The sequence below is a fragment of the Primulina eburnea genome, unplaced genomic scaffold, assembly GCF_022965805.1.
Source record: "Primulina eburnea isolate SZY01 unplaced genomic scaffold, ASM2296580v1 ctg448_ERROPOS400000+, whole genome shotgun sequence".
Lineage (NCBI taxonomy): Eukaryota > Viridiplantae > Streptophyta > Magnoliopsida > Lamiales > Gesneriaceae > Primulina > Primulina eburnea.
In genome coordinates, this window is record NW_027331260.1 from 126,855 (window position 1) to 134,079 (window position 7,225).

Here is a 7,225-nt window from a genome sequence, read left to right on the forward strand (position 1 = left end):
GAGTCTCCATGGGCGTAGCCGTAACATCCATCGTATCACCAGATGTGCTACCCTGTTCTGGTGCTGGTGGTCGTAATGGCACTACTGCTCTTCGAGGAGGCATGTATCTGATACTCAAATAAATTAGTATATCATCTATACAACTGTCTCAGCCCTCCTCTGATCATTTACCTCTGATCCAGAATCGGCTCAGATTCAGTCTTTACTAATACATGCTGTAGTACAAGTCAGATAACAGTACAACATGCACTAATGAAAGCAATAAATCATGCTAGCACATCATAAAGCAAGGAAGAAGACTCGATCTACCCCGCTCATTCTATCTTATCTCAATCTAAAGGATCTATCGCTCTGATACCACCTGTTGTGGGGACCCGGGCTCTAACTCTTTTCTTTGGAATTAAATGGATCATTAATATAAAAAGTGTATCAAATTTTTGCTTTTCAACATTTATTCTAATGTTGTATAAACAAGCATAAAGTCTTTATTTATTTTACAAACATAAGGTACAAACATGTCTTGTTGCATCCACATGTCTTGTTCCATCCATTCTTAACAACTAGTAATTAAATACAGTACATGACAAAAGTACAACTACTAGTTCTTCTGCTATGCCCGAGATCACCACGCTATGTCCATCTCTCATCCTCTGCGTGACCCAGATCCTGCCCCACCTGTTGTTATGCACACATACAAACATAACAACAGCCGGAAACTCCAGTGAGAACAAATCCCAGTATAAACATGTATACATGCATATATTCAATCTAAAACATGAAACATGATAGTATGAATGTCATCAACATAAACATGCAATGCGAATCCAATCATGTCTAGACTCGACTCAACTATAACTCTAGGGATCCCGGTGTGAATAAGACGTCAATGACTGTCACCTACCCTCCCACTCGGGGTGACTGTACGTCTTATTCCTAGACTTCGGTCTGAGCTGTATCAACGGCTGCAATAGGAGTCAGAGCTGCTCCTAAGCTGAGATACACCGAACATCTAGATATTTGACAATGGCTGTCAACGACTCTCCTATCTTAAATGCAATGAATATCAATCTGTAAACAAAGCATGCTCATATTCATATCTGAATATCACAATGATCTTAGATGCTTGAATACAATTCTATAATCAAAGCATAATCATGTTACAAGATTTGAATATAATTCTATAAACAATTCATAAACATGTTACCATATATACAATAATTCTAGTATGTGATTTTGGTTGGGAACTCAAATGATATCTTATTTGAGTTGTGGCTTCCCAAACAAACATGGCTTATACTTTTCTTGTCGTAGGAATCAATGGAAGTCCCGAAGTCAATATCAAGTCTGTCAATCAAATCTGAAAGAGATACATTGATACACATTCTATCAATTCCTATTCCATTTAACACATCTATGAATCAATAATCTATCTTAATATCATTTGACGGCATAACTGTAGGTTCTCGATAAACCGAACAACTCACACCTCAATAATCCATCACAATATCAAGCTAGAATACAATAATTCTGCACCATCTATTCTTAACATGCTGAAATTCATAAGAATCGCATATGACATCCCATACTCGATCCGTTTACCTTTATATGTTGTCCATAATCTCAAGAACACATATCTATAAACATAATACAGTTTCCCCCAATCTCCATATCTTAAATCATGTAGGAAATGAATGAAAGTTACATCATCTTAAAGCCCTCAATGAGAGAAACAAGAATCTCAACTCGAAATGCAATTCGGATGGTTAAATCATGAATTACCTTACTTCAAAGCCTTGAAGAAGTTGAAGGATTCTTAGAGTTCTCTCGGTTCTTCAGCTACTGAAATGAGGAAGGATGAATCAGCACAATTCTATATATATACCATGCCATGTGTCACGTTAAGAAGAAGGGGTGGACTTCTCGCATGCAGCACCGTGGGTGCGGTCACGTTAGCACCGCGGGTGCGCTATGCTCTCGGCAACACTATCATTTTCACCAAATAGCGACCGCGGGTGCAGTCTCTACGAGACCGCGGGTGCGGTCTTCTTGCACCGCGGGTGCGGTCTCGCAATGTCAAAAATAGGCACCCTACTGGACATCCACCGCGGGTGCGCTGTCTCCTAGCACCGCAGGTGCGGTGTGGCTTTGGCCTCTCTTACACAAATTCATAATTTAGGACCGCGGGTGCACTCCTGTTTTGGGCGCGGGTGCGGTCTTGCAAACTCTTAATTCTCATGTCTTTTCTCCTCTCCTCGCACGTCATGCATTCTCATATTTTCCCGAGTATCATTTTAATGAAACTAATAATCTCGAGCCTTACAGAGATAGTTATAAATAAGACAGTATACGATGAGTACTACAGATTTCTTTTGAAGAAAATTCGAAGGAAGATAAAGATAGCTCAGAATGAACAGATTTAAGAAACCAATGTCGGATGATGACGATTGGTATTTGAAGCTAAAGATTGCATATGTCCTTGATTGAGATTTCAGAACGGATTCATTGAGATGAGTTTTGATTTAAACTCTATTTTACACTTCTCCTGATATGTCTGAATTGATTACTTATGAGTTCGAGGATGAACTCAGATCTAAGAGGGAGAGAAATGTAAGGCCCGAGAATTGAGTTTGATACTTTGTATTGATATATATATAAAGTATGAATAAGGAAGGCAACAACAGAAGTGGAGAAATGATGTTGCAAAACTAGAATATTTTGAGAAAACAGCACCGCACCCGCGAAGCATGGACAGTAAGTTGGCAAGAAATTCCGTAGCATCACCGCACCCGCGGTCTAAACTCAAGCGCACCCGCGGTCCTCGAATCCAGAAAAATAAAGATAATGCCGAAGCATGAGCGCACCCGCGGTGCATGACCTGACCGCACCCGCGGTCATGCGTGTAGCATGAAAAATGAAGCCACGTTTCAGAATTTGCATGCAGTATATATATGGATGATTGACACGATAAATCATCAGAAATTCAGTGGAAAGGAGCGAGGCTTTGAGAGGATTTCCTTCCGCCTTTTCGAGTTGCGGTTGTGAGAAATCCGTTCGTCAGAATTCAAATCCGACTTCAATTCTGAGTTCCTCGTGACACAAGCTACACAAGGACGTAAGTTTGGTTACGTTTTAAGATGTTTTGAAAATATGATGTTGCTAGAATCGAATATGATTCAGATATGGTGTTTCTAATACCGTAGACATTATAGAATTGAAGTCAGATTAAAGAACAGACTGTTTCTGTAACTGTTATGATTTTCGAAAAGATATTGACTGAGATTTTGGTATCAGAATTGTGTACTACTGATTTGAATATACCGATATTGAGATTATGAGTTCTGGTATTATATTTGTGATGTTCAGATTGATGGGGTTATTCAGATTGTATTGTTATGCCGTCGAAACATCAGTTTGGTTACATTGATCAAATTCAGATACGATTTCGATTAGATTGGGATATTATTGATATGACTCAGATTGTATCTTGTTCAGACATTGATGAGACTGTATACTGTATTGAGTATTGATCAGAACAGATTGTATATTGAGTTATTCACTGATACAGCATATTCGATATTGTCATTTCAGATTCGAGATGGACAGATTTGAATACTGGTCATCGTCTTCGTCAGACCGGGACGACAAAGGTATAATTCATTTGATATTCGGGAAGATACAACTCAATTGAGATCTCATTTGAGTTTCCCAACAAAATCACATACTAGATTATTGTTATATTCTGATATGGATATGTTTTGTTTATGTGTTGAGATGCTATGCTTTATTTACAGATTGTTATTTATTGCATTTAAGATAGGGAGTCTTGACAGATCCGTCAAACTTCTAGATGTTCGGTGTATCTTAACTTAGGAGCAGCTCTGTCTCCTATTGCAGCTGTTGATACAGCTCAGACCGAAGTCTAGGAATAAGACATACAGTCACCCCGAGTGGGAGGGTAGGTGACAGCCATTGACGTCTTATTCACACCGGGATCCCTAGAGTTATAGTTGAGTCGAGTCTAGACATGATTTGACTAGAACTGCATGTGTTTATAGATGTGGTTTCATAGACTATGAAACCCATTTTTATTGCTTTCAGTCATGATAGCATGTTTTGATGATTTGATTTAAGTTGCATGCTTATTTTGATTTGATTTCATAGATTATGAAATCTATTACTTTGAATATGTTCATGATAGCATGTTTTATGATGTAGATTGTTTATATGCATGCTTACCATGTTTTATACTGGGATTTATTCTCACCGGAGTTATCCGGCTGTTGTCTTGTTTTGTATGTGTGCATGACAACAGGTGGGGCTGGATCGGGGTCAAGAGGATGAGGAAAGAAGAAGAGTTAGCGTGGTGATTCCGGACTTACTATAGATTTGGTTTATTACTTGAACTTAGTAACTGAACCTTAGACTTAGATTGTACAGTATTGTACTTTTATACTGAAATGTATTTTATACTGAGATGTATATTATTTAGATTCCATTACTTTCCGCATTTACATTTTAAAAAGAGAAATTTTTAGACCCTGTTTATCAGAACCGATAATTAAATCCCAACGATGATTAAGAAGATGATTAGCGTCCGGGTCCCCACAGAAGGTGTGACCTTCTAGAGGATGGGCAATTGAGCAAGAGTTGCTACCAAGGCTATTGAATATGTTTACTTATTCTTGAACAATAGTTTTAAGTTAATTTTATGAAATGTTTTGTTTGTACCTAATTTTGTGTAAAACATTGTTTCCATTTCTATGTTGATAAAGATGGACATTCTTGTTTATTTAGCAAAGGTGTTTGCAACATTTACAAGAATGAATGTTTGATTGGTACTAGAGAACTTGAAAACGATCTCTATAACTTAAAATTGAAAGATATTCCACTAAATGTCCATTCAAAGGCAGACACCATATGAGATATGGATGGGTAAGCCTCCCAAATATTCTTATCTTAGAATATGGGGAGCCCTGCTTATGTGAAGTAGATAGTGGGAGATAAATTGGATAGTCGATCCATTTTATGTTACTTTGTGGGATATCCAAAGAATTCGGTTGGATACTACTTCTATCATCCCCAAGAAACAAATGTGTTTGTTTCTAGGAATGCAACCTTTTTGGAAAAGGAATTTCTATTAGATAGAAAAGGCGAGATGATAGAATTCGAAGAGGTTCGAGAGACACCCACAGTTGTAGAACCCACACCCGAGGAGCCAAGAGAGGAGATACAAGCTCCTAGAAGATCCGAGAGAGTCTCGAGACCACCCATGAGGCGTGGTCTGCTTCTTAAAGAGGGCCATGATGAGCCTATCCATGGATGTGATATAAGGGACCTTCAAGGAAGCATTATCTGATGCCGATTCATCCAAGTAGCTTGAAGCTATGGAATCTGCGATGAATTCCATGCATTCGAACCAAGTGTGGAATCTCGTGGATCCACCTGAGGGAATTGTTCCCATAGGGTATAAATGGATTTACAAGAGGAAACTTGGGGCGGATGGGAAGGTATTGACCTTCAAGGCGCGATTGGTGGCAAATGGATATACTCAAAGACAAGGAGTTGACTTTGAGGAAACCTTTTCACCAGTTGCAATGTTCAAGTCTATAAGGATATTGCTAGCCATAGCTGCATGGTATGACTATGAGATATGGCAGATGGATGTCAAGACAACCTTTCTTAATGGGGATATTAAGGAAGAGATTTACATGTCTCAAACCTGTAGGGTTTACATCTATCGGAAGTGAGCATATGGTATGCAAACTTCAAAGATCTATTTATGATCTAAAGCAGGCATCTAGGAGTTGGAACCTCAGATTCGATAGTACAATCAAAGAGTTTGATTTTGATAAGAATCCTGAGGAACCCTGTGTGTATAAGAAGGTCAGTGGGAGTGTTGTGACATTCCTGGTGTTGATGACATTCTAATCATTGGGAATGATGTAGCAATGTTGCAATCAACTAAAATATGGTTAGCAAGTAAGTTTTCGATACAGGACTTGGGTGAAGCATCTTTTGTATTGGGAATACAGATCTATAGAGATAGATCAAGAAGATTGCTTGGTCTCACCCAGTCCACATACATTGATACCATCGTGAAGCGGTTCTCGATGGATGAGTCCAAGAGAGGACATCTACCAATGTGTCATGGAGTGTCCCTATCCAAGTCTGTCTTTCAAGACTGATGCAGAGATAGCGGCGATGACAAGCATTTCTTATGCATCTGCGATTGGTAGCATCATGTATGGTATGATATCTACGCGTCCTGACGTGGCTTTCACACTAAGTGTAGTAATTAGATATCAATCGAACCCTGGTCTTCCACATTGGAAAGTTGTGAAAGACATCCTCGAGTAGTTGAGAAGGACCAATAAATTGTTCTTGGTCTATGGGGTGGAAAACTGAAATTGGAAGGCTATACCGACTCTAGCTTCCAAAGCGATATCGATGACTCGAATTCAACCTCTGGGTTTGTATTCATGCTCAATGGGACTGCTGTCTCTTGGAAGAGTTCCAAGCAAGACAATACTATGGATTCCAGCACAGAGGCCGAATACATTGCTGCATCAGATGCAGCAAGGGAGGCTTTTTGGATAAGGAATTTCGTCTAAAAATTGGACGTCATTCCTAATAGAGTTGCTCCTCTCCCGGTGTTGTGTGACAACACAGGAGCTTTAGCTCAAGCAAAAGAGCCAAGGTCTCATCAGAAGTCCAAACATGTATTGAGAAAGTACCACATCCTCGGAGAGATTGTGGAAAGAGGAAGAAGTGTCTTTTGACATAGTCGGCTCCGCAGATAATGTTGCTGATCCACTAGCTAAGCCTTTACCTGGACCATTATTCGAGATGCATCGCGAATCAATGGGTTTGAAGCGTATGGGTAGTTGGCTCTAGTGCAAGTGGGAGATTGTTAGAGTAGGTGCCCGTCGAGCCAAGTGTTGGCCGAGTGTTCACAATGAAACTCTATGTATAAGCAATCTTTATTTTAATAATATTTGAAATTATTGTTTTAGAAAATCTTTATCTGTATACCCATGCTAGTTTCATAGATAAAGACCTTGAATATACAAATAGTAGAAAGAATATGAGATGCTCATATGATGAGTATCATGAAACTCATATTTGGAATACTGTATATTCTAAACAGTTCCTAGTCGATTCAGCCGTCGCTAAGAAGGATATAGGCCGCTAGAGTTCGAGACTAGTATCTGCGATGTGAGTACCA